General features: G+C 50.7%; 1 protein-coding gene across 1 annotated transcript in view; it reads right to left on the bottom strand.

Moving 5' to 3' along the window:
• Positions 1 to 26,556, bottom strand: part of CHST8 (carbohydrate sulfotransferase 8) — a 105,842-nt gene extending 79,286 nt beyond the window's left edge. The window contains exon 1 of the mRNA XM_045846903.1: positions 26,328 to 26,556. The gene's annotated coding sequence lies outside the window, so the exon portion shown is untranslated. The remainder of the gene's footprint in view (positions 1 to 26,327) is intronic.
• Positions 26,557 to 27,867: the final 1,311 nt, after the last annotated feature.

Raw genomic sequence — 27,867 nt, 5'->3', positions numbered from 1 at the left:
TTGTGAATTTAAATGACTGTCTCAGAAGCTTGACTTTTAAAAAAGGAAGATGAATCTGGCCCTGGCAAATACAAAACAGATTGAGAAGCTGGGCTTCGTGGAGTGACTTAAACAGGCATTCAGAGCTGGCACCCGCTGGGAACGCGCAGCAAAGGCGGGCATTCAGAACAGCAGAGCCTGGAGCGGGGCTCAACAGTACCCCCACCCTTTTACCTCCCCCTCTGTCCCAGGCCCCCACCCACTCCCCCACCTTCACCCCATCCCTTTGTTCCACGAACCCTCCCTGAGCACTGCACACCCTCTGTGCCAGCCCACACAGGATTCCCAGGGAGGCAGACAGTCCCTCAGCGACGGGCTGTGGTACGTGGCCCTGGTCTGGGCAAAAGAAGGCCCTGTACCTAGGACAGCAGGTGAGAGCTGAAGGAGGGGTGGGGCAGGTACGGGGTGGGAGACGGGGAGGGCCCTCCAGTCAAGGGTCTGGTGGGATGGGCGTGAACCTTTCCCTCTGACAGGTCGGCAATTTTCTGTTTAATATGACCCATTCTGCCCCCTTCCACCCAGCCTGTGAGGGGGAAAGGGAGGGAAACTGGGACAACTGTAACAGCATAAACAATAAAATATGTTTAAAAAATAAAATAAAAATTAAAACAAGATGACCCATTCTGTCCCTGGTCTGTGTGGCTCAGTTGGATGGAGTCTCATCTCATAACCAAACGGTGGCAGGTTTGATTCCTGGTAGGGGCACATACCTAGGCTGTGGGCTCGATCCTAAACCCCTGATCCCCGGTGCTGGGGCATACAGGAGGCAATCGATTGATGTTTCTCTCTCTCTAAAAGCAATGAAAAAAGTATGTCCTCAAGTGAGCATTAAAAAAAAAGATCTATGCTGGCTGCTGGTGGGGAACAGATCTGTGGGAGGCAGCTGTTCCGCCCACCCAGAGGCCGCCAGAGTGGTGCCGGGTAAATATCTGGCCAAAGAAGCAGGGATTCCACCGGAGGCTGGGGCAGGGGCGGAATGTGGCTGGGCAGTGGGCATTGCCTTTCTCCTGATAGTCCAGCCATAGGAAGCCAGACTGTCCCTCGTGCAAAGAGCCCCACAGACCCTCCCTTGGGGGAAGGGAGAGGAGCTCCGGGGTTGCTGAGCTCTGCTCCAGCTGAAATTCAGGAGGTGGCCAGGGAGAGAGGATCTGGTTAAAAATCCCCCTGGGTTACTGGTCGGCTGGATGACCACGTCCATGGCGCTTAACCTCAGGGTCCTCCTCGTTAGCAGTCCTCAGGGCTTAACTGTGAGAACTTGATGCGGTCACACAGGAACACGCCGGGTTCAGTGCTGGGCCCACCGCAGGTGTTCGGCAGACCTGCACTGTTGGCAGAGACAGTCCTGGGCCTTGCCGACCAGCAGGACGTGGGGAGCCTCCGCCCTGGAATCGAGCCCAGGCTGCTAGCCCCACAGGGTTTGTGAGTCCCCAGGGAGGGGCCAGAGGTGCTAGAAAGGGTCATTCCTGCCATGACCTTGTGCACGTGGGGAGGCTGGCACTAGAGAAGGGGTCAACCTGAGCAAGGGAAAGAACTTTCATGCTTGGAAAAGAAGCTGTCAGAAGGAGAGGGACTTCTGTGTTAAGAATGGTAACAAGCACCATTTGTCTAATTTCTCTCCCAATTTCCATCAAAAGAATTGAACAAATGTAAAAATGGAGTGGGGCGGAGCCTGTATCCATGGAGGGAAACTGCTCCAGGCGCGGCAGCACACCAGGCACAGGCAGGCATCCTGCACGCCCAGCGCAGGGACACAGGACAGGCGGGGCGGGGCGGCCCCTCAAGGACCAGGGCACTGGGTAGAGGCCAGGGGCCCCCAGAGGAGGCCCACGAAGCCTCCAGGGAGGTGCCGGGCGTCAGCCCTGTGGAGGGACCTCTAAGTCAGGCACCAAGATGTCTCACAACGTAGCAAACAATTAGGGCAAAAAGGAGACTTCACAGATCCCCAGTCATAAAGGTGTTAACACATTTTAAATGAACAAATTATGCAAAGAAAATTAAGTGAGAATATTGAAGATTTCAGTAATGAAAATCTGACACTCCCTCTCACACCTTTGTGCTCAGCAAACAGGATAGTTTTCTCAGTCTCATAGACCATTTAGACAAATGGGCTCGTATTAGACTATAGAAAAAAAATCTCAGTAGAAGTCATTACCTCACCATAATGCAATAAAAATAGAGTCTAACAAAAAAGGAGAGAGATTAAAATGCTGGCTAAAGCATTGTTTTTAACAGAAAAAAAAGATGGAAAACCATAAATTCCCATTACTAGAAGAATGCTTACTTAATTTTTGGTCCATCCAAACTCTGGAATCCTATGCAATTGTTAAAAGGAATTGCCCCATTTATCTGATACAGAGTTTCAGAAGAAAAAAATGGGGTACTAGTAGAAAAAGCAATAAATTGGGGGGATATGGCTAAGAATGTTCTAGAATTAAAGAAACATACGATTTCTTACACTGAGAACATACACACAGTGCTAAGCACGGTAAAAAAAATTTTTAATTTACCCATCTTGGTAAAACTCTAGAATATCAAAACCAACCCTCCCAAAAAACCCGTAAAGTTTACCAGAAAGAAAAGATATCATCTACCAACAGTTAGACTAACAGCAGCCATCTGAGCTTCAAGAGGTGCCCAGAAGACAGTGGAGGGATATCGTTTTTCTGGTGAGCAGTGTAGGAAAATAAAGGCCCTTCTGGTCAATTATCAAGAATGTGGGCAAAGCAGAAACATTTTGCCACCTAAAATGAAAGAATTACTGAAGGATACATTTCTGCAAGAAAAGTGATCACAGAGCACGAGCAGGATTTTAAAACCATGAACACTGGTAAAATTTGTCAGCAAATTCAATTAACTATTGACTCTACAAATTAATAATGCATTTTTGTATTAAGATAGAAAACAATCGTTGACTAACAGTTTGACGGCAGGAAGACGGGGGGAGAGAGTGTGTAGTATGCAGTCCCATGTGCAAAGATCCTTGATTATTTTGAAGGATGACAGAAATAACTTTAGACTTGCTAAAAAATTTTATAGTTAAATATGTATGTTAACATTTTAAGGGTACTCAATTAAATGATATGGGAAAATCTATAGTTTTCAAATCAATAGAGAAAAAAAATGTATTGCTTGGACTGAGCACAATAAAGGCGAGTAAACAGAAGCCATAAGTAAGATGATGGAAATAAATCTAAAATATTAGTGAGGACAATAAATAATAAGGGATTAAGTCCACCTAACACTTAATGATGTTGGCTATGTGCCAGGCCATGGTCTAAGCATTTTACATGTGTCAGCTTATTTAATCCCCAAAACAAGCACATGAGCTAGGTACCATTATTATCCCATTTTATAGATGGGTAACTGAGGCCCCAGGAGGCTAAGGAATGTGTACAGTGCCCACAACTGGTAGAGAGCGGAGCTGAGTTCCAGACCTGAGTATGCAGGTTTCCCAGCACATTCTCTGCCACCTTCACACCCATGTGCTCACACACATAGAGAGCCTACTGCTTGCCAGATGAAGACCATCAAACTTGGTGGGGGAGAAAAACCTTTTAAAAGCAACACAGAATAGCTGGAAATAAGGCAATAGAAAGTGGAATGCCAGTAAGTACTAACCAAAGAAAAGCTGACATGATCATCTTGATTTCAAGGCAAAAAGCAATCAATAGGGGTAAGGAGTGGCACAACATAATGAGAAAAAGAACAATAAAAAAATATATAACAATCAGGAACTGGTAGGCATCTAACAACAGGACCTCAGAATATATAAAGCAAAAAGTGGCAGTTACAAGGAAAATTCACTAATCTACTGTTAAAGTTTTAGGTCTCACTCAGAAATGGAAAGATCAAGCTGATAAAAAAATTAACAAGCATACAGAAAATTGGAAGAGCAGTTTCAAAAACTAATTTTATATGTGCATGTAAGTGTGTGCATATAGGGAATATGCAGAAATATGTGTGGGTGTGAATATATATATTCCTACAACCAGCAAATAGAGGAGACGTATTATGTTCAAGTACTTGTAAAACACTTCCAAAAACTGACCCCCTACCAGGTTACACTCTGTTATTGCAAGGAACTAATATAGCACAGGTCACTGCCTCTCACCACAGCCTACTTAAATTTCAAATGAATGATAAACCCCATGTTTCATACATTCCAAGATGCACTTTTCTCTCATCATCTCTGAAGCCAAGATACATCTTACAATAGATGGAATGTTAGAGTTTAACTAGTAGTGGTTTTCTCCCCCTCTCTTGGCTGTACAAAAATAACAGTACGCATTACAATCAGCATCATTTTAGGTTCCATGAAAATATGGGAGTTTTAAAAAATGTATGGGATACAATACTATCTGACTAGAAATTAATAACAAAAGAAAAATATAAAAAGCCTTAAAATACTCTCCTGAACACCTCTCTTATATCAAAAAGGAAATAAATATAGCAATTTTACAGTATGAAAAATTATGATAATGACAACTTATGCATACCAAAACTTATGGAATATGGCCAGAACTGTACTCAAAGGAAATTTTATTGCTTTAAGAATTTTATTCTTAAGAAAAAAAGATAATAAATGACTTGCACATTCAGCTTAAACATTAGAAAGACAGCAAGACAATAAACCTTAAAAAGGGATTAAAGATGAAAGGAGGAAGTGCAGATTTTCAAGAGTTTAATAGTAGGATGAATAAATAAATTCAATAGTAGTACCTTAGAAAAGGCCAATAAAATATACAACTGTCTGGTAAACTCTAATCACGAAAGAAAAGAGAGAGAGAGAAACAACTCTGATGAGAAAGAGGATAACCAGACATGCAAATTATTAAAATATAAGAATACCATGTGGAATTCTATGCTAATAAATTTAAAAACCTTGATTGAAGCATGATAGCCTAGGGAAGCAGAAGTCATACAAACTGATTTAAGAAGTGGAAAAGCTGAATAGGAAACAAGTGGAAAACAATTATTCTTCCCCAGAGGTGTTGTCCTCGGGCACATTTCCCTGGGAAGTTTCAAACCTTCAAGGCACAGAAATTTTCTATGCTACTTAAAATGTTCCAGAGGATAAAGGAGAAAAACTTCCTAATTAATTTTATGAATAACGCATAACCCTGGTACAAAAACCTGCCAAAGATGAAACAAAAATAAAACCACAGACTAATCTTGCTTGTCACTCTAGATGTAAAAATCCTAAATAAAAGATCGAGGCAGACACAGGCAGCCCCTGCCACCAACACCCCTAGCTCCGAATGCACAGAAGTGCTGGATAAAATACAATATAAAATAATTAAATACATAAGTGAGCTAGAGGAAAGAAAAGGAAGGAAATCCTTAGGTGCCAAAAATGAAGAGGTGCGAGAGCTAGCGATCGATCATCTGTCAGCCCGTGCCCCAGAGATGAACAACTGCTGGTGGACTGCAGAGGCCAGCACCGGGTGCTGGTGCCCACGAGGGGCTGGGGATGCAGCCTACACTCCCCCGAGACAAGGAGCTGGATGGAGCTCCTGCACACAGCTCAGGCTCTACCAGGTAACCCACGTCACTGGAACTGGGGGATGGAAAACTCAGCCCGTCTGGGGAAATACAATAATCTTAGGGGGGCAGAGTTTCCAGAAAGAACGGAAATGCCAAGCCTGCACCATGGCCGTGGAGTCCAAGTTACACTATCTATGTGGTCGTGCAAGAATCCCAACACTTTTATAACCCAGAAAGCACAGGGCTACCGTTTTTTAAAAATCACCAGTCTTACATTAGTTTGGATAATTTTTGCTTTCCCAGAATATCATATAGAAATTATAATCCACTCAAGGAAATGGTCCACAGTGAGGGAAAATCAGCCCACAGGCAGTGATTCAAATGACAAACACAATCCAGGAGTTTAACAACAGGTTAATTAGTAAACCAGGAGATGTGGGGACCCAGGAGATAAACCCAACATGACCACCCAGAACGTCCACAGGAAAGGCGGGGACCGAGGTCACAAGGAAGAGAACGGGACAGGAAGTCTAACATAACACCAGCAGTCATGGAGATGCCGGCAGAGACGCGTCCCTGGGGACTGAATCCCTAGGGACCGAATCCCTGGGGACTGAAGCAAAGTCGGACCCTTCCAGTAAACACACAGCGCAGACCCCGAGGCAAACACGCCAATGCCAGCGTGGGGTCTCTGGGGTGCCCCAGGGCACACTGACGACTAGGACTCGCATGGAGATGACCAGATGCCAGAGACTCTTTTAACCACTGTACATATATTAACTCATTTAACCATCACAACAACCCAAGTGTATGTAATATTGTTATGCCCAACTTACAGGTAAGAAAACTGATAATCAGAGAGTTTAAGTAATTTTCCTCAACTGTTGGTTTAAGCATGGAGGTGAAGTCAAATCCAGGTAGCTACGTGCAAAGTTCATATTCTTCCCCACTGTGCACTCTGCCCCTCACACATGTGACTGGCAATTCAAAGGCTGATGCTGAGAACAAAGGGAAGGAACTATTTGAAGACATGATGACTGAAAGCTTTTCAGAACTTAAAAAAGCTGAAAGATTGAATAAATAAGTGCTTCAACTTCCAAGCAGGAAAAATCAAATTATATGCCAGATACTTGTGAGTGAAGCTGAGAAATATCAAAACAAAGAGAAGGAAACGCTGGAGAGAAAGACATCACCCACAGGCCTGACAGACTCATCCAGGCTTCTCTGAGGGGCAGCGGAGATGGCGACACCAGGGAGGAGGCCTTCAAAGGGCCAAAGGAAAATAACTACCTTCCTGGAATCCTGTGCCCACCTCAACCATTTGGGGCAAAATCGCACTGAAGTGAACACAGTTCAGGAGGGCTCCACAGGCCTCCCCAGACAGAATCACTGGAGGGGGGCTGGTGACGCAGCTGGAAACGGAACCCGGAGACAAAGAGAGACAGACAGTCAGCAAAGGTGAGCAAAACAGTTGATAAGCAGCTGCAAGTCTGCATAATCCTTAATTGTATGTAATAAGAATGATTTTTAAAGTTAGGGGTTTATTACCCTGGCTGGTGTACCTCAGTGGATTGCGTGTGGGCCTGTAAACCTAAAGGCTGCAGGTTGGATTCTCGGTCAGGGCATGTGCCTGGGTTGTGGCAACCACACACTGATGTCTTTCTCCCTCTTTTTCTCCTTCCCTTCCCTTCTCTAAAACATAAAAAAATAAAATCTTCAAAAAATAAAAATAAAAATCTAAAAAAATTTAAAAAATAAAATTAGGGGTGTATATTAACAATATGGTACTAAAATTAGACAAAAGATATGACATGGGAATATGATCAGAATTAAAGTTCTTTGTGTTGGAGGAAGGCGGACATTTTGATTTAATGCAGATTGTATTAAGCCAAACATTCATATTAAAAATGTAAAGGCCATCACTAAAAGAAAAAAAAATAGAATGTGTGACTTCCAAATTGGTAGAAAGAGCTGAAAAGTTAAACAGGAAAAATAATCAGCCCTGGCTGCTGTGGCTCAGTGGATTGAGCACCAGCCTATGAAACAAAGAGTCACTGGTTTGATTCCCAGTCAGGGCACGTGCCTGGGTTTTGGGCCAGGTCCCCAGTTGGGAGTGTGCAGGAGGCAACTGGTCAATGTTTCTCTCACACATTGATGTTTCCCTCTCTTTCTCCCTCCCTCTCCTCTCTCTAAAAATAAATAAAATCTTTTTTAAAAACTACAATGAGATACCACCTCACAACTGTTAGAATGGCTGTTATCAAAAAGACAAGTAATAACAAGTGTTGGAGAGGTTGCACAGAAAAAAGAACCCTCATTCACTGCTGGAGGGAATGTAGACTGGTATAGCGACCATGGAAAACAGTATGGAGGTTCCTCAAAAAATTAAGAATAGAGTTACCATACGACCCAGCAATCCCTCTTCTGGGTATCTACCCGAAAAACTGAAAAACACTTATTTACAAAGATATAGGCACCCCTACATTCATTGCAACACTATTCACAGTGGCCACATGGAAACAACCAAAGTGTCCTTTGATAGAGGTGTGAATAAAGTAGGTGTGGTCCATGTATACCATCAGCCATAAGAAAAGATGAAATATGACATTTGTGACAACATGGATGGACCTTGAGAATATTATGCTAAGCTAAAGAACTCAGAAAAAGCTAAGAACCATATGGCTTCACTCACATGTGGAATATAAAACTGAAACTCATAGACACAGACAGACAACAGGATGGTGGTCACCCAAGGGAAGGGGGTGGAGGGGTGGTCAAGGGTAAAGGGAGCCAATTATAGAGTGACAGAAGATGATTCGACTTCTAGTGGGGGGCACACCATGCAATATAAAGATCCTGTGTCATAGAAATGTACATCTGAAATCTTTATGATCGTAATAACCAATGTCACCCCAGTAAATTTAAGAACAAAAGAAAAATCAAATAAATAACACAAATAAATAAAAAAGACAGGTGTAAATCTTCATAACTTGGGTTAGGCAAGGCATTTTTAGACATAATACCAAAGCATAAGCAACAAAAGAAAAAAGTAGTAAATTTGACTTCACAAAAGTTAAAAACTTGTGCTGCAAAGGACACTGTCCAGAAAGGAAGAGGACACCACAGAATGGCATAAAATACCGGCAGACCATATATCTGATAAGAAACTCGTATCCAGGATATACAAAGAACTCTTACGACTCGGTTACTTAGAAAATTAATTTATAGGCAAAAGATCTGACTAGACATTTTCCAAAGATATACAAATGACCAATGAGCACATGAAAAGATGCTGAGCATCTTTCATTATCAGGGAAATGCAAATCAAAACCATAATGACGTCAAATACTAAGTACAAACCAAATTCCCCTTCACGTGCTCTGGGATGGCTATAATCTAAAGGCCAGATGGCAGGGAGTATTAGCAAGGAGGTGGAGGTCAGAGCCCTCGGCCCCAAGGGTGGGGATGTGGAATGGTGCAGCAGTTCTGGAAAACAGCCTGGTGGGTGCTGAAGAGAGTGAGCCTAGAGTTACCAAATGTGGGTCATTTCCACTCTCCAAAGGAAAGAAAACGTGTTCACAAAAATCTCGTACAGGCATGTGTACACAGCAGCTTCATTAACAATAGCCAGAAAGTGGAAATGACCCAAATGCCCATCCACTGATCAAAGAATAAGATAGTAAATGTGGTAAATACATTACAAGGGAATATTATTCAGCCATAAAAAGGATCGAAGTACCACAATGTAGCTGAACAGAGAAACCATTATGCTGAGTGAAAAAAGCCAAAAAGGACCACATATTATATGATTCCATTTATCTAAAGTGTCCAGAATAGGCAATTTATAGACAGAAAGTAGATGAGTGGTTGCCTGGGACTAGGAAGGTATATGTGAGGAGTGATTGCTCTGCGTGCAGGGGCTTCTGGGTGGTGGTGAAACTGTTTTGGAATTGACTGTGTGGATGGTTCACAGCTCTGTGAATATACTGAAAACCACTGGATTGTGCACTTTAAATGGGTGAATGGAATCATATGTGGTTATAGCTCAAGAAAGGTGTGTGTCTGAGAGAGAGAGAGAGATATTTTCAGATTTCAGTTACTGTGTCTACACCTGCTATTCTGCCTCCCCAGATCGGACCAGAGGGTAAATGTCTGTGCTCCTAGGGCTGACCCCTCCCCTGCTACCAGCTCCGATGCTCTCTCACCTTGTTAGGAACTTGGCTGCATCTTATAAACAAAAACAAAAATTAAAATCCTCAACACCTCTTCCCTCAGCAGTTGTCTTTCCATTTCTTTGCTCTCCTTTGCAGCAAAACATGAATTAATCGGAGATTTGCAGTCTCTTCCTGTCCTCCTACAGGCCCACTTACATCAGAACGGTGTTTCCCCCACTCCACCGGGGCCGGGCCACTCCTGCTAGGGCAATCCTCAGTCCTCGTCTTACCTGATCTGCCACCAGAATTTGACATAGGTGCACTCGCTCCTCCACTGACCTCAGTCAGTCTTACGGCTTCAAAACTCATGTGTTGACAACTCCCAAATTTCTGCCTCCAGCTCTAACCCCTCTCTGTAACTAGGGACTGGTACACCCAACCAGATTCCAGCATCTGGGGTTGGGCGTGTTAAGGACATCGCAAACACGGTACTGTATGTTGTTAACTGAACCTGGTTGTGGGGAACTCTGTCCTCTAGTTGCCCAGACCAAAAGCTTTCTTTCCTCACATCCCATCTGATCCATAAGGAAATCCTGTTGGCTCTGCCTTCAAAACATATCTGGAACCTGACCCGTTCTCTCCACATCACTGCCCCCAGTTCGGCCCAGACCATCATCTCTTACTGCAACAGCCTGCCAGCTCTCTACGTCCCTCATCACGGCAGCAAGAGTGATTCTCTCAACAGGCGATTCAATCACACACACTTTTGTTCAAAACCCAGCAGTCGCCTCCCACCTCACTGGGAGTAAAGTCAGGTTCTTTGCCCTGCCTGGCAAGGCTCAACTCATGTTCCCCCTGACCCCCCGCAACCCCCAGCTCTGTGGCCTCATTCCCAGCTGCCCCTGCCCGCCGCCCCCCCCCCCCCACAGCTCTACCTCTTTGCTGTTTCTCACTCCTGCTTTAGGACTTCTCACGAACAGTCCCCTTTGCCTGGAAAATCTTTGCCTAGTTTAGGACTTCTCGACCTTGGCACTATAAGCATTTGGGGCCAGATAATTCTTTGTTGTAAGGGCTGTCCTATGCATCACAGGATGTTCAGCAGCATCCCTGGCCCATACCCACTAGATGCCAGCAGCACTCCCAGATGTTGCCAGATGCCCCTGGGAGCACCACTGCCCCAGGCTGAGAACCACTGATCTAGGTCATCTGCGTGGCCCATGCCCTCATTTCCCTCAGATATGGTCTTTGCTCATGTCTCAGTTCTCACTCCCCAGTAAGGCCCACCCTCCCTCCAGCCCCATGCTAATGCCCCCTTACCCTGCTGGCTTTTCAAAGCAACTCCCATGTTGGCACCATGGAGGCTGGGATATTCCTCTGCCTCGTTTCTTGATCTATCCTCCAGTGCCTGCCACACAGCTAGTTCTCAATACATATTTGTTGAATAAATGGATCAGAAGATGCAATATGGTAAAACATAATAAAGTAAAAATACCAATTTACTTGAAAATTCATCTTAAATTTATCAATAAATGAAACACAATCCCAATATATTTTTCTATCGGATATTACTGGAAACTTGGCCCAGAATTTCTAGAGTGCCCATAAAAGAATAAAAATGTGATAGCACATGAGAATAATGAGAGAAGACTCACCCTCTAAGATAGTAAAAATGTGTTCATGAGCTACAACCATTAAAATAGTGGGTTCCGGTACAATAGTAAACAGAATGAACCCAAAGAGTCCCAAAGCAGTCCCAGGACATACAAGAATGAAGCAGATGATGAAGCTGGCGTTTTAAAGGAGTAAGCGAAGAGTAAGTACTCGCTAGATGGTACTGGGACGTTGGCCATTTCACACCTGCAGTACGCGAATGTTGTGCAGACATGCAGCCGTGGTAGCACCTGCGGGGAAACAGCTCGGAGGGTTTTAGGTGGTCACCTCTGGGCAGCTGGCCTGCAGGGCGAGGTACAGTGAGTAATGAGGGAGAGGGCCGTTAGGTATACTATAAACCTTGTATTAGCTATGCTTTTTAAACTACATAAAGTATAGTTACTTTTTAAAAAGCATTAAGCACACCCCTCTTTAACCTATCACATGGACAAAGATCTAAGAAACGAAGATTTGCGGGTGAGCAAAAAGGCACACTCGTGCACCGCTGGGTCCTTCTGGAAGGTGATTTGTTGGAAGTACGCAGTCTTCAAACCTCGCACATCCTCTGAGCCAACAATTCTATTGCCAGGGATTTATTCCGAAATGACCAAGGGCTACAGCAAGGATGGTCACTCTGGTATTCTTTCAAACCGAAAAACAAAAATGAAAACCACCGAAGTGTCCAAGGGGGGATCAGTTTGTATGAATGATGATAAATTCATCCGAAGGAATGCCATGCAGGTGTCAAAAGGAGGAAGGAAATAGACCTCGACCTCAGAGGGGCGTCCGTGGCACATAAGGTGGTGAAACAGGCTGTGCACAGTAGGGATAAAAATGACTGCATTTTCCTAAAACGCATGTGACCTCTGAGTTTATGTACATAAAGTGCTTTAAACATAAGACACTTCCTCTCTGTGACAAGGTGTTGGAGCCCCAGGTCCAGAGAGGGGCTGGGTGGTGAGATCTGTTTTCCTACTTCTGCTCTGGTTACAGCATTCCTGCAGGGAATTGCTCAGACTCATGAAGGTGGAGGCAGAAGTGCTGAGGTGAGGTCCCTTGGATGTGGGGTGGGCGTCTGCACAGGCCCCTCTGCTACCCCGTTATCCACTGAGCCTCAAATCAAGTGGCCCAAGTGGCCTGGCATGGGCTTGTCAGTATCCAGCCATACTCAGCTGCGCAGTCCCTGTGGTGAAAAACCACTTCCATCAGATGGGGGTAGGGATCCAAGACAGAGGCCTCAGCTACCTGCAGCCAACAGCTCTGCAGCCGAGGCCTGCAGTCTCAGCAGTCTCAGCAGTCTCAGCAATCTCAGCAGTCACTGTCCCTCCCTGGGGCTCTGGCCCTCACTTTCTGGCCCAAAGGTGGGGAAGTGTCCACTTTGCCAGCGAAGCCCTAGATTCCAAATTCCTCCGGCCCAGAAGCCAAATGCAATTCAGAGACATATTATTTGGTCAGTGCGGGGCTTCGACTTTAAATTTTGAATGTGTCTCCAGACTTTAGAAGGGAAGCTATTGCATATAAAATCTACCATCTGGTCATGCTGAACCCCCAAGCTCCCTGTGATGGCAGCTGGCTGAGTTCCACTGCCCCTTCAAAGAGGCAAGTGTCCCTGGGCATCCCTGGGCCTCACCACTCCCTCGCCCAGCTGCACTGGGGACTGGGTTTTCCACCTGAGCTGTCCCAGGCCTGGGCTGCCTCATGTTCTCTTCCCGCTTCACCAGGTCCTGTCTGCCACCACTGTCAGCTGTAAAAGCAGGTGCCTGCATCCCAGTGCCCTGTCCCTGTTCTTCCCTGCCCCTTTGGGACACTGGGATTTTTATTGCAGAAAATCCCTCCGAGTCCACCCACACCCAGAGCCCGAGGTGGCCCCTGGGACCCAGAGCAGCCCTTTGGCCCCATTGCCGTTCCCATCCTGCTCTGGGGACCGGACCGAGGTCAACACCTGGCCAGTGCCTCACCCCAGCCCTGGGCTCAGAAAGGGGACACAGAATAAAAACCAACAATCCTGGTCCTTGGGAACTCTGATCCCAGCAGGTGACATTCACCTGGCCGCTGGTTTAGGAAAACCAGAAACCCCCAGGAGCTGCTGTCATGGGCTGAGTTCCCTGGCCATCTGGGCTTTACCGGGGAAGGGATGGGTCCCTTCTCTGCCAGGGCAGGGACAGGCAGAGGGAGAAGCTGCCACGCCTTGCAACGGGGCCAGGGCGCTCCGGGTCTGGGTGTGTCCCATCAGCCAGTCCCTGGACACAGGATTCGGGTAACCTTGGACAAGGAGCACCCTCCCTGTGAAGCTGAGGACAGTTCTTGTTCTGGGTGTGGCTGGGAGCATCAGCAGCTGGTTTTCCCAGCAGCCCCCATGGAAGGTGGAGCACCCCAAGGTCATCAGGGAAGCACCCTGGGCTCCGTGCCAGGTGGGAGACAGAGGGCTGCCTCACTGGAAGGGGAGGGGCTCTGAGGGAGACCCCCTCACAGGCGAGGACCGTAGGAAGGGCCAGAGATTCAAACCCAGGAGAATGCACTGAAAATTTAGTCACATCCCGGCATTTATTTGAAACAGAACATTAATTCTGACTGTCATTAGAGTCCATTTCAATTTTGTAATAACATAAAAAGTTAAGAGTCTAATTTATTCATACAAATCTTGTTAGCATCCAATTTCCACATAATGTAACATATTCCTTAAAAAGCTGACAAAGCAGGAGAAATTAAGAACGTAAAGGAAGACATCCACGGTGCTCATGGCCATGGAGCCCAAGGTGAGGAGGGGGAGAGCAGGGTGGCTCCAGGGAAGGCTGGAGGCTGGAGAGGCAGCCTGAGCCAGGGACGGGCTGGGCCCCCATCAGGCCTCAGACTGCCCCCAGATGCTGTGGGGGCTCCTCCCCGCCACCTGCATGCCCCCACGCTGTCCCATCGCCCGTCGCTGCCCTTCCCGCCCCTCAGAGAGCTCCTAGCACTTTCCTCGGTGAATCCATCCTCGAGAGCCTGTAACTCCTAATTACATGGCTGCGGTGTTTGCACTAGATAGCTGTCACCCTGTAATTTACCCATACACGGGTTTTAATTGTACATTAATCTTTCCTACATGCCACTCCTCTGTGAGAATCTGTAACAGCAGCAGTTCGGGCCATTTTGTTTATTCCCCAACCCAAACTAGCTGATGAATGTAATTGTGGATTGTCCCTCCCCTTCTCTGGCAGGATTACCTGAGGTGTGCTGGGGCTGGAGAGGCTCCTGTCACCCTCGGGCTGCCTTTAAACACAATAGTGGACTGTTTCGTGGCTGACAAGCTTCAGAGGACAGGTCAGCAGCAACAAGCAGCCTTCCAGTCACCTACCATGTGCTCTCTGGGCACCCCTGCTCACATCCTTTCTCTCAAGCTCCAGCCTGCTGGGTGCTCGCTGCTCACACTGGGGACCATTCTCCCAAGACTTGAAGGGCAACGTGTGAACCTAAGGAATCCACCAGGTTGGAGGTTCCAAAGTCACTTGGAAAACCACGAAGGAGAACTATGAATTACAAAGCCCTGGATGGCTGCCAGGGCCCCAGGAAGCTACATTTAGCATATCATTCTCCTAGCAGCAGGAGGAAACCTTAACTCCCTTTCCAAGGGAATTTGAATGGAATTTGTTACAGGAACATTGTGATTGAAATATCATCAATTGGCTTTTCATGACAACTCTGCAATAGATTGCAACTGCAGTGGGGTGCCTGCGAGTGTGAGTGTGAGTGAGTATGCGTGTGTGCGCGTGTGTGTGGGGGGGTGGCTGTTGTGTTCTCCAGCTGGCCGAGATGGCTGTAAGAGAGCCCCATACAATATTTATGAAATCCAGATGAAGCCCTACACTGGCAAAGAGCTGATATCATAACACAGATTTCAAAAACACCCTGACATTTGCCCAAGATCAAATTCCCCCTTACGAGAACCCAGGAGGCTTTGTGCTGACAGCAGTCTGTGCACTTGCCCCCGCCAGCGACCTTCTTCATTAAGCCCAGGTAATTAACACTGGGACGGACTGAGGGGGGTGGAGGGGATGGATACCATGTTAGTACGCATTTCCTTGGTGGAAAACATGAGCTTTCAGTGGAGAAAGACAGGAGTTTTGATAATCTGTATTGTTAACTCCTTTCTGACATGCAAAACAAAGCTTGAGGATCTGCTCCCCGAAGGGGTTCTCACCGTGCAGATTGGCAGCAGCAGAGACAGCTGCGTGGGTCCAGCACACATCGACCCGGGGGGACCTTGAGCAGGGGGTGGGCTTGCTCGGAGCCATGGCCCTCCTTTGGGTGCAACCTCTGGTTCCTTTTCGGAAGGGTGTTGCCGGCCCTGCATGTCCTGGGTTACAAGTTAGTTCCAAAGTGGTCCCTTAGGGCATCCTCTGCCCCAGAGGGCTCCTTCGACCTCCCTCTGCCAAGGCTTCGGAGACACAGGCTCCCAGGACCAGGACCCAGAGTGGGGCAGGGCTGCGCGGCATCCAAGACTGAAACCCCAGAGACTGTTCACCAGTAACAGGCAGGGGTGATTTAGTTGCTTTTTGATAAACACTTCATACTGCACATCCTAAGAGAAGCAAAATACTTGTCAAGCGTGCATCTTTATGAGCTATCCGCCTATAAACCTCGCACGAAAGGTCGGTGCTTAATGTTGCTTTGGCAGTAAATTGGCGCAGTGCACGGGCCCGCTGCATCAAATTAGCATCGACCCATAAAACGTTACTGAATGATTCCTCAAATCTGCCAAGTCTTCAAATCAATTTTGGAGAAAGTGTCAAGGTTTTAAAAAAAAATTTGATAAACCTTTCATATTAGTTATCACAGAAGAGTATAAACCTTTCTAATCTGTCTTCCCACAAAAGAAGGTGGTGTTTTTCCCAGACTCCTTCTGGCTCCTCCATCTTGGCATGCCGGCCTCCACGCCGCAGAGCGATGTGTGCTGTGCATTCTCTGTCGCCCTGTTTCGGAGTGACTGGTGTTTGGCCCACACTGTTCATGTTCCGTCATCCCGCAGTTTGGAGAGAATTTCTAGCGGCACCAGGGCAAAGTTCCCACCCCGGCCCTGGGCTCCCGGAAACCTCCCCAGTGAACTCTGCTCACTGCTCCATGCCCTCACACTTGCGTCAACTAGACCTCAGTCTCCTGGGGGCTCAGTGCACCTCCTTCCTCGAGGGCTTCACACTGCTGATGCTGATGGGTGGCGGGGAGGCCCACACTGAGTGGCCCGTGAGGTGTCACCTCCTACCTCCCCATCTCTGAAGACCAGCCCAGGCCTCCCTCCTCTGTGGAGCACCCAGCAGACGCCCCTGCCAGAACCTTTGCCCTCCCTCTCCAGCCTGAGAGATCTCAGCCACCCCAGCCATACCTGCTGGCTGCATCAGAGCTGACTGTGAATCTGCCTCTCTCCCCTACGGGCAACGGCCGGGCAGAACCTTGATTTGAACCTGAGGGACCTGACCCAGAGCTCCCACCCGCAGGGCCAGGCTGCTTTCCAAATAACTGTGTCAGACGTGAGGAGAAAGGGGACAAGCCACAGCCAAAGAAAGACACTGCATCATGGTCCCCATCAAAATGTGATGCAGCAGAGGTGGATCAGGTGGTCACAGACACGGCCTTCGCTTGACCAGAGGGCATGTCATCCACAAAAAGGTTGTGTTGAAAAGCTAAGGACTCAGTGGATTGAGCACTGGTCTGCAAATCAAAAGGTCGCCGGTTCAATTCCTGGTCAGAGCACATGCCTGGGTTGTGGGCCAATTGGGGACGTGAGAGAGGCAACCGTTCAATGTGTCTCTCCTTCTCTATCTCTCTCCTCTGCCCTGTCTCTGAAAATAAATAAATAAATAAATAAATAAATAAATAAATAAATAAAATCTTTAAAAAAGAGAAAGAAAAAGAAAAGCTGAGGAGGCTAAACAGAGCAGGGATGGAAAGCTGTTTTGGGGCAGGGGGAGTGTTTTCAGGCTTCTCCAGAGGGACCCAATAACAGAGAAGCCCCTCAGGAAAGAGGTAACCCAGGGGATGCTCCTCAACAGCCAGTGCCTGGAGTGCAGGGGATGACCATGGCCCTGTGGGCGCCAGCACAGAGCCTGGGGCCTGGCACTGCAGGCCTGGTTGGAAGCTGGCTTTGGAGAAGGGGGAAGCCATTCAGAGGCACAGAGCCCCAGAACAGGACACCCTTCTAGGGTATGATAGCCCCACTTCCAGAGCCCTGCTCATGGCAGCCCAGGCTCCCAACAAGTCCTAGTCAAGTCGGCCAGGGTGGGAGAGGGCAGAAACCCACAGGTAGCACTTGGTCCTCTGGACCGTCTTTCAGTGGGTATTTTTGGGGTCTCACTCTGTGCCAGGACTGTTCTAGGCAATGGGACACAGCAGTGAGCATGACAGACAAGGTGGTCTCAGTGATCATGGAATCTGTGAAGGGAAAGAAAAAAGGTGAGCCCCAGAGAGACTGATGGACCATAGGGGTCCGTGTGGTGACTGGGGGCTGGGGTAGGGCCCAGCGTCTGCAGCCCTGGTGAACTCCCCAGGTGATTCAGGGCAGGAGACGGGGTTCCCAGCCTCACCCAGAGAGACACTGCCTACACTTCACCCACTGCCTTCCAGATTCACCCCTACCCAACAGAGTGAACCACCAGCACCGCCACCATTTAAGACATCTACAATTTGGAGATAGAAGTGAATTTTCAAATTTGTTGAATAATGCTTTCAAGTTCAAAACATTTTTGGCAAAAAAATAAACTGTATTAGTCATCTGAAAAAATAAGAGTAAAACCGCAGCAAGATACCTCTATATATTCACAGAGAGGCTGAAATGTAAAAGGCCGACCACACAAAGTGTCAGGAAGGGCGTGGAGCAACTGGAACGCTTCTGCGGAAGAGGCAAGGGGCGGGATCAGCACAACCACGTCAGAGGAAGCTGCTTGACAACACCTGCCAAGGATGGACACGGGCACCAATGCCCTCCTTCCAGATGCTTACTTAGTAAAATGTGTGTGTGTGCTCAAGGGACACAGGCAAGAATGTGTACCCACAGCAGCACTGTCCATAAGGGCCCCAAACTCTGAACAATCCAAGTGTCACTCAAGAGGAGAATGGATAAACCAGTTGGGCATGTTCACACAATGGAATTGCAGTAATAAGCGTGAACAAACCACAACTACTCACAGCAATGTGGATGAATCTCACAAATGATGGTAAGCCAGACACAAAAGTGTACAGATTTGTGATTCCACTCATATCAAGTTCAAAAGCAAGGAAAACCAAGCAATGTTATTAGAAGGTGCACAAGTGCTGCCTGGAAGGAGCCCCGGGGCCTCTGGGCTGAGGGTCATGTTCTGACTTCTGGTCTGGTGCTGGCACACCGGCAGCTTCTGTTTGCTGGTGTTCACTGTATTGTACACACAGTCTGTGCACTTTTTCATGTGCATAATGTATTTGGAATAAAAATGATTTTTAAAAGATTTTATTTACTTATTTTTAGATAGTGGGGAAGGAAAGGAGAAAAAGGGAGAAACATCAATGTGTTGTTGCACATTGCACGCCCCTTCCTGGGGACCTGGCCCCAACCCAGGCTTGGCACTGAGTGGGAATCCAGCTGCAAACCTTTGGTTTGCAGGCCCGCGCTTAAGGCACTGAGCTATACCAGCCAGGGCTGGAATAAAAAAAGTTAAATGTACTGAATGCAGAACAGGAAAAGGCCATTGATAGGAAACTGCTTAGAAAGGGCGGGACTTGAGGGGACTAGCCAGTGGAATTCACATGCCCCTTCACAAGCCTTTGTCACGTCACCAGGCAAGGCCATTGATTAACATGCTTCCTTGCACCTGAGATGAAGAGGGGCTGAGCCTCAAATGAGAGACCAAACTCAGGAGATGATAATGATAATAATAATAACACTATAAGCTGCCTTTGATTGTGGGCTGGCTGGCAGCTGGGCACATGGCTCTTAGGTGGTTTCTATTGTCACCCCCATCTTACAGAGGAGGACACTGAGTCCCTAGCCCACATAGCGAGCAAGTGGTGAAGCTGAGATCTGCACCCGGGCACTGGCTTCAGCCACACCTCCTGCGTGAGGGGTTGCGTGAGGTGGATCTGGTTGCCATGGTTGTCAGTTGACACTTCAACTCATGGCACAGGGAACTGAGAAGACTTGAATAATAGGCATAGATTGTGCTTTCACAGGCATGAATGGTCACGAAATTGAATTTGTAGATAAGGCCAACCCCCGGGAGGGGAAATAACAGCAATGGAGCTGGAGGCCCAAAAGCTAAGAGAGGAGGTGGCAAGATGGACGCTGTATGGCAGCAGGGGTAGCTGACCACGCACACAGAAGCAGAGATCCACACCTGGGTGGCTTTCCTGAGAAAAAGGCGTGTGAGTGGCTGTGATGAGGGATGGCGAGGTGCCATGACCATGGACAGCAGGCAGCCTCTGTACCCCTTGGGGGCCGCTGGCTTAGCCCCTGAGCACAGTGGGGAAAGGGGCATCCAGGTGAGGTCATGATGCCTCACTATGCCCCACATGCACACCACTCCCTGCTTTGAGCCAGTCTTTGCTGAAGAGGCTGGAGTGAGGCAAGGGACAGCTGAGGGGACACCAAGTAAAGCTCCTTGGAAGCAGGACTTAAATTGAACCCAGATGTGTATGTGGGAGGGGAGAAAAGAATATTCCTGGTTCGAAGAGCAGAAGGAGCCCCAAACACAGGCCTCTGCTAGCCACAGGCTGGACGTGTGGCCCACCGGCCCTACCAGGAGACAGTGCCTGCCTTGACCGCTGGCTCAAACAGCTCAGACAGAGGCTTGTGTAACACATGACGTGACCAGTGTAGACAGGCTGCCTGAGCTCAACCAGTGTAAACAGACAGCCTACAGCAAGAACTGGGCTCCAGCAGTGTAGACAGTGCCTGCTTTGTGCACTGGCTCAACCAGTGTGGACAGACTGCATGGCACACTAGACTCAACACCCTCAGCTCTGGGAGACAGGATCTGCTGCATGCACAGGGCCCCTGTCTGCCTAGAAGCGGGGGTCTGGGCTAAGCTTGGGCACACGGAAGTTCACTGAGCTGGAGGGAGTTTGGGAGCTCTGAACCTTGTGCAGAGACCCCAGCAGGGGGCGAGACAGGCACTGACTACATGGAAGGTACTCTCATTCTAGACTCAACCAGTGCAGACATTACACTGCATTACACACTGGCTCCACCAGTGTAGACAGAATGCACAGTTCAGCCCACTCTGCCTGCCAGCAGCAATCACCTAGAACCTTCTCCATGCCGATCTTATCAGGCAAGGCCAACGCAGCCAGAGATAGCACTATTCCCACCAGCATGGTGACCTGCCCATGTTTGCTCAGCCTCTTCTGGGCCTGGCAGGAGGCTCTGCACATGGAATGGCCCCTGCCAGTGTTTGCTGGGTGCCTGGATGGTCCCCTCAGGAACACAGAAAGCAAAGCCCCCACCTCTCAGGGATGAAGGAGGGTCTCAGTGCTCACAGGCTTGGGCAGATGGGTCTCGTCCTGGGAGATGAGTCAGCCCCCAAGAAGAGGCAGCTTTGAAGGTGGGAGGACTTGTCTGCCAAGTACAACTCAGCCTGTGCTCTGGCTAGGGCCTGCTGGTAGAGGGGCTCTCCTGTGTCGCCTTTCCACTGATAAGTACCTGGGCACGTCCACTGGTCCATGGAGGCAAGGGCAGTGGCCAGAACAGGAAGAAAGACCAGTCTGATGAGTCCACTCTCCATGCAACAAGCCCGCGGGTTGGAGGAATCAGCCCAGAGAGGCCAGGGGTCCAAGCAGTAGATCTGTACCTCTTAGCATCCTCTTCTTGGCTCTCATCCCTCCTGTCCCTGAGTCTGGCCCAGCCAGGGAGGAGCTGGCTTAGGCCCAGGTAGAGTGAGGACAAGGTGACAGTGACCTGGGCTGTTGCCTGCAGCTCAGCAGCTACTTGGATCAGGGCCTGCAGCCAGCAGCGTGGGCACAGCGGGAAGTGGGGTGACTCACAGACCCGCTGTCCCACCCCAGCTATGGAAGACAGAGCTGCAAGGACCCTGTGATGTCTGCAGGGATGCTGGGGCCTGAGCTGAGCTACAGACAGCCTCAGAGGGGCACACCAACATCCCAGGGCATTTGGGAGCTCTGAGCCTTGGGCAGAGCCCCTCGAAGAAGGCGGGAGCAGGTGCAGACTCACTGCCGCAGGTCAGAGGAAAAGGAGAGCAGGCCAGCAATGAGGGAAGGGCAGGTGCCAGCCAGTTGCCAGGCCATATACAAGTGGATGACAGGTCAAGGACTTACCAGGGCACCAGAAAGCTAAGTGGATGACACCCAGGCCAAGAGAAATGTGGGCATTGGAGAAACTTGTCCTCACGAGAGATCACTGGGCACAGGGTGCAGGGCTATCACTTGCTGAGTGCTCACAGTGGGCCAGGGCTAAATGGTGACCACATGGGGGAAGGCAGCAGAAGACCCAAGGGCTTGGAGGAAAGCTGGAAGATGGGCCAGGTGGGCAGGGTCACATGGGCAGCTACTGGACCCCTTCCAGCCCTGAAGGACGTAACTCAACAAGAGTGGACAGGCACTTGGTCCAGAGGGCCCTGCGTCAGAGCACTAACAGCTCCCAGCCCTGATCCAGCAGCCACAGCCCCAACCACCCGCTCCATCTCCTCCTCCACCTGATCCAGCATCGAGCCCTGGTGAATTCGTGTCCACCCCTTCTTCTTTAGGGCCACGGTCACCTTCTTCCAGGATTACTGCAGCTCCCTCCTCACTGGACTCCCTCCTCTGCAGCAGCTGGTAGAGTCAAGTCTCCGGTCCCCTGACCCCCGCCTCTGCCAACTGTCAAAGCCCTATGGGGCCAGAGCTCCGCCTGTCTCCAACCACATCTCCCCTCTTTCAGTCACAGCTCCTGGACCATGCTCCACACTCCTTCTCGTTCACTCACATTCTGTGCCAGGAAAGCTCTCTCTGTCTCTTCCTCCCACCCCTCCCTGCTTAGCTCCAGCTTCTTCAGGTCTCAGCTGAGAGTCACCTCCTCAGGGAGGTCCTCCTGACCCCTCAGTGTAGGTCAGACCACTCTGTTGTGGGTCTCATACTCTCCCCTGGCCGTGCCCTTCCTGTGTTTGTCATCAGCTTGAATCTCACGTGATCACTTGTATGTTTAGTGATCGTGTTTCTGGCAGAGCCTGCATCCATGAGCGACAAAGGAGTGATGAGGAACTTTCCGTCCCACAAGACTACAAACCCCACAAGGGCAAGGGCCACTCTTAGCTTCTCTCCTCTCGTGTCCCCAGAGCCTGGCACAATGACAGACACCAAACACATGCCCAACACGTGTCCCTTGATGGCAGAACGAAGGAGGCGGGCAGTGGGCCTGACACGGACAGCGGGGGACGGAGGGTCCGTTGGCTTCAGGTTTCAGCGTTGACAACTCCCATTTAATTAAAATAAATGTCACCTACCAGAGCCAGCTCTGGTGGCTTGCCCCAGCCGTGGGCAGCATGAAGCGCTGAGCTGCCAACCGTTCAGAGTGGGAAGCGGGAGTGCCGAGACCCTGGTCGCTGGCCTGGGAGTGCAGCCGAGTCTGCCATGCGCAGCACCTCACCTCCTGCGTACAGACACTCTGGCTTCCTGCGAGGTGGCTTTTGAAATGGCATCAGGGTGGCTTATAGGTGTCAACGTACTTGAACGTGGGCTTCCCCATGATGTCGGTGGCCAAGGCGGCATTTACGGCCATGGGTGCAGACTAGAGCTCCAGACCACAAATGACAGGAAGTGTGTATGGGGTGAAAGTCACAACATTGTCCCATGGCCAATTCGTAAGTCTCATCTTCCGCCACAGTGATGTTCCAACAGTGGTGTCATGCATCCTCCAGCCAGGAAGGAATGAGATGGTGTGTCCTGTGTCCCTTGCCACCTAAGCTCATGCAGCTCTGGCCCTTGACTGTCCAAGCCCAGAAGTCTCCTCTGCCTTTGGGCAGTCTTTTCCCAGGATGGAGGGAACACAGCTACTGTGGAGTCAAGCAAGTCCTGGCTGTGACTCCCAAACAGAGCCAGGCAGCCTACCCTGGCCACACTGTCCCCACACAGGCCACCTTCCCCAGTGACTTCCTGGGGCTCCAGGACAGCACTGCCATAAACACACCCAGAGAACCATCCTCCATTTTCCCGTCTTAATTTCTTGGTGCCCCGCAGCAGGGCCACACTGCTCTCCCTGGGCCAGCGCTTGCCACATCCCCTGTTTGTGCTTCATCGTCTGCGGGTTGGCTGAAAGGCTAGCCACGTGTTTCCCCCAGTGTTTACTGACTCTCACTGCCAAGGTTGTTCATTAAAGAGATGCCATGAACTTGAGCCCATGCTCCTGTCCACAGGTTCCGTCCCTGCTCCATATGTGCCCACCGGGGCTGCCACACGCTGGTAAATCAGGGAAGCACAGCCGGTGCCGTGAAGCCGGTGTCCCCGACGCCAGGCCGGGCAGGTGATGGGGCAGCACACCTCCCCTGCCAGCCCCCACAAGGCTCCAGAGCTCACCTCCAGGGCCTCCGAAGAGATGCATCAGCAAACGATGGTAAAAGCTCTAAGTGACCATCTCTGCAATCTGAAAACCGCAAAAAGCCTATCGGGTCCATGTCGGCACGAACGGGGAGTAAAGAGCATGATGTTTTCAATCAGGAGAGTCTGACTTTCCTCCTTTCAAATTGGAAGTACACTCTGAGATGAACCCACCAGGCATACGTTCCCAACAACCATACGGCAAAAAAAAAAAAAAAAAAAAAAGTTTCCCAGACTTATTAGCTTCCATAAACACAGCTTTGAATAAATGTTTAAAAAATGAAATTCCCTTGATACTCTGTAATCAGTAAATGTTCATTACGGAAACACAGCAAATATGCCTGAAATTTCCCAAGTGGCACTCTGGCTACAAGATTAAAAAGGCGTCCCCGACGGCAGGCTGAGTTACAAGGCAACCTCCTCGGTCCCAGTCCAGGGGAGCTGGCCACACCCAGGAGGTCAGACGGGCGCCCCTCCCAGCGGGAGCAGAGTCAGAAGATGCTCCTTTCTCGCCCACACAAGCAATTTATAAATGAGCCCCCAACACTGGCTGATTGATGTCTCTCTATAAATAATTAATCCTTGACCTTGCTTTAAGAAAGCCTTGACTTTTTAATTTGGGGTCTTTTAGCAATCAATACCTAGGGAACATAATTCACTCTTGTGGAGTCTGACTCCAGGTAAATAAAATCAATAAGCAGTGCCATCCGTGTGTCCCAGGATGAACGGGCCAGGCGATGGGATGGGGTCGGACTTTGAGGTTTCCTGTGTTCAAATGCTGTTGAGTTATTGATCACCATATAAGCCCTATCTCTTCAGGTCTGAATTTTCTCTCTCCTGTGGGCCATTTCCCAGAGGCAAGTCCGAGGGAGGCTCTAGAATGTTCTCCCGCTCGCCCCACCCAGGGCTCCCCAGACCCCGTCCGGCGGTACACAGTGGCCTGTATGGATCAAAAGAGGGTCTCCTGGAGGGACCAGAGTGTCACACCTCCCTGCAGCCTGTCTGCCTTGCCTTTGGGACAGGGACACAGGGTGAGCAGGGGATGCCATGAGGACCGGATATTTTTAAAAGGACTAGGACACTCCTGCCGTCGTAGGGCAGGACTTAGGAGAAGTTCCCCACCTCACGGGCAAGGGTCAAGGTGAACTCAGATGTGTCAGCTTACCCAGAGAAAGAGGACTTGGTAGTGCATCTTGTGAACACCCCGGAGATTCCGAAGGGGCTAGTCTGCCGCTTACCCCTTCACCACCGCCCCTCCCACCTTCCGCTCCAGAGAGACTGGGATCCCTTTCATTCCACTGCATCTCGCTCCTGCTCTGCCGCCGGGGGTAAATTCCGGCCAAGCACACAGGGAGGGCCCCGACGCCCGTTCTCCCCAGTATAGCCAGTCCCTGCTGAGGGCGGTGGCCCAAGGAACCGGGGTCCACCTCACAACCAGAGACCGCTGCGGGACAGGGAGCCCCAGGACGGGCCCGCACTTCTCGGTCAGGTCAGACAGCTGGTGCCCACAGCGGAGAACGCTGTGCGGCCGCCGCACCGGCTCCGAGTGAGGGTCACTGGGTCCGGAGACAAGCGGCACCATGAAAGTTAGGGCGGGGACAGTCCGGCGCGGAAGGAGGGAGAGAAATCACCTCCGAACCAAGCGCCAGTACTGGCACTGCCAAAACCCGCACAGGCGCCTCGGCCCGGCGCGGCCGGCCTCCGGTGAGGCCAGAACTGGTGTACAGAACTAGAAGCCAGCAGCTGGGGTTGCTGCTGCTGCCGCCGCCACAGCTTGGCTGGGTCCCGCGGCAAAGCGGGTTTTTTCACCGCCCACCCGAGCCGCCCGAGACTCCGACTCCCGCACTCCTGCACACACGCACGCACACACCTTCACCAATCACGGATGCACACACGCTCGCCTCGAGTACAAAACAGGCCGGTGCCCTGGAGAGGCTATGGGTGGGGACGCGCGCGATGGAGCGCCGTGGCACCTTCCACCGCCTGGTAGGAAGCCGAGGCAGTCTCTAACTCCTCCTTGGTCCCTGTCCACCAAAACTCGCCCCCGAGTCCCAGTCCCGAGCGCGCGGGAAAGCCCTGGGCGCCCTAAGTCCGGCCCTCTCCAAGTCCGATGCTGCCTCCCCGCGCCGAGCACCCGGAGCTGGGAAGAGGAGCATAGGATCCGCAGGGATCCAGGGAGCCGGAGGGGCGGCAGTTCATGGACACGCGGCAAGTGAAATCCAAGAAGCAAAAGTCTAATTAAAGTTCCCACTACAAGAGCGGGTTCCCACTACTGGAACCGGTCCCCAAAGTGCTGCCAGACCAGAACCCTGCGCACCTATCTCCGCCCACCGTTTCGCACTCGTATCCGCGTTGGTTCACAGGGATAGGGCGCAGTGCAGTCCTGGGCCCTCTCAGGACCCTTCACCGCGCTCCCGCGGCTGTGAACCTGCACAGGGCGGGGCCAGGGGTGGTGCGGGAGAGCAGCGCACTTACCTGGCGCAGCCGGCGCTCGCTCACGGGGCCGTGGGCGCCTCCTGCCCCGGAGTGGTCCTCCGCGGCGAATGCTTGGCTCTGGGGTTCCTGGGAAGCGAGGAGGACCTCCGCCCCAGCTACGTTAGGGCCGGGTGCCTGCTCCGGCTCCCAGCGGTGGGTGACGCGAGCAGCGTGGGGCCGGCGGCCGGAGCGCATAGGAGAGGGTGAGGGCGCGGCGGCGTGTTCCTCCTCCGGCCCGGGTCCCGGTCCGTCTCCAGCCTCCTGCCTCCCACCTCCCGCCGCCTCCTTCTCCTCTCTCTATCGCACAGCGCTGCGGGAGCCGGCTCGAGTGCCGGGAAGGCTCCCAGCGAAGTGCCAGCGAAGCCTTCCGCAAGGCTGGAAATAGCGCCGCACCCGCCCGGCGCCCCGCCCCCGGTCTGGGCCCCGCCCCGCGGTGGTGCGGGTTACCACGGTGGCCGGGCACCGAGGGAGTCACTCCTAGGATCTGCTGGCCGCTTCCGGGAGCTCACCGGCGCCGCGCCCACGCGCACTCTGCGGCTCCCGCGGCCCCACGGGCTGGGCGCTGGGAAGGAGCCGCCGCTGGGCGCGGCCGGGCAGGGGTGGGGGGAAGTCGTGCCGTGGGCCTCGCGCAGCTGCCGGCTTCCCTGAGATCTGGCCTCCCGGCCGTCACTTATCTCCAGACGGCGGTCAGAGCGCTGCCACTGCCTCCGTGGGTCGCACGCCCGCGCCGATTCGGGGAAACAACAAGGCGTCGCCAGAGTGAGCCATGCCCACAGCTGGGCAGTGTTGCGGGCCCAGGACCCCACACTTTGGGAGCGCGGGGCTGGCGAAACACAGAGGATTGATTCCGAGGACGATTCTAAGAAATCCAGCCTTATTGAAATTCAGCCAAGGTCTTGCGCTGCTTCAGCCCGCTGTCCATGGCAATGACCGATTCCTGGGGCTATAGATTCAACCAAAAAAGTGCCCCATGACCCAGGCTCGCCCTTGCAGGCTATCTCTTTGAGTTGGGAAGGGGACGCGCCAGATCCACAGCCATACAGTACCAGCACAGAACAGGGATGTGAAGGGGCATGGGGCTCTGATTCCAGTTCATGGTCTTCTTGAGAAGAGGTAGCTCCCCCGCACCCCAACCCCGTGCAGGGGGCAAGCAAGTGCCAGGAAGGAGGCTGGGCAGGCTTCTCACAGGAACTAGGTAAAGCTATGTAGATCAGTCACCTTTTAGTTATGAAGGGACATCCAGTATTTTTTTAAAAAAATCTTCAGAGGAACCTTTAGTAAATAAGGTGAAGGGGTGCTTACCCTCCTCCCATTTTATCTGCTGCTTGATTGGCCTTGTGAGTCCATCAGCTGACAGAGTGCAGGATGAAGCAGGGACTCGGGGGAACTCGTGGCCCTTGAAGAGCCAGAGAAGGTATGGCTGGGGCAGCCCTGGAGGAGAGCAGAGCCTCTCCTGAGGAAGAGCTGGGCACTCCCAGAACCAGGGCTCTGGTAGGCCTGGGTGGCACCCAGACTCTGCCCCAGGCAGCCCTGAGGCCAT

This window comes from Phyllostomus hastatus, unplaced genomic scaffold (genome assembly GCF_019186645.2).
Source record: "Phyllostomus hastatus isolate PE091 unplaced genomic scaffold, TTU_PhHast_1.1 phas_contig_5, whole genome shotgun sequence".
NCBI classification, from domain to species: Eukaryota; Metazoa; Chordata; class Mammalia; order Chiroptera; family Phyllostomidae; genus Phyllostomus; species Phyllostomus hastatus.
This window is presented reverse-complemented; position numbering and strand designations above follow the sequence as displayed.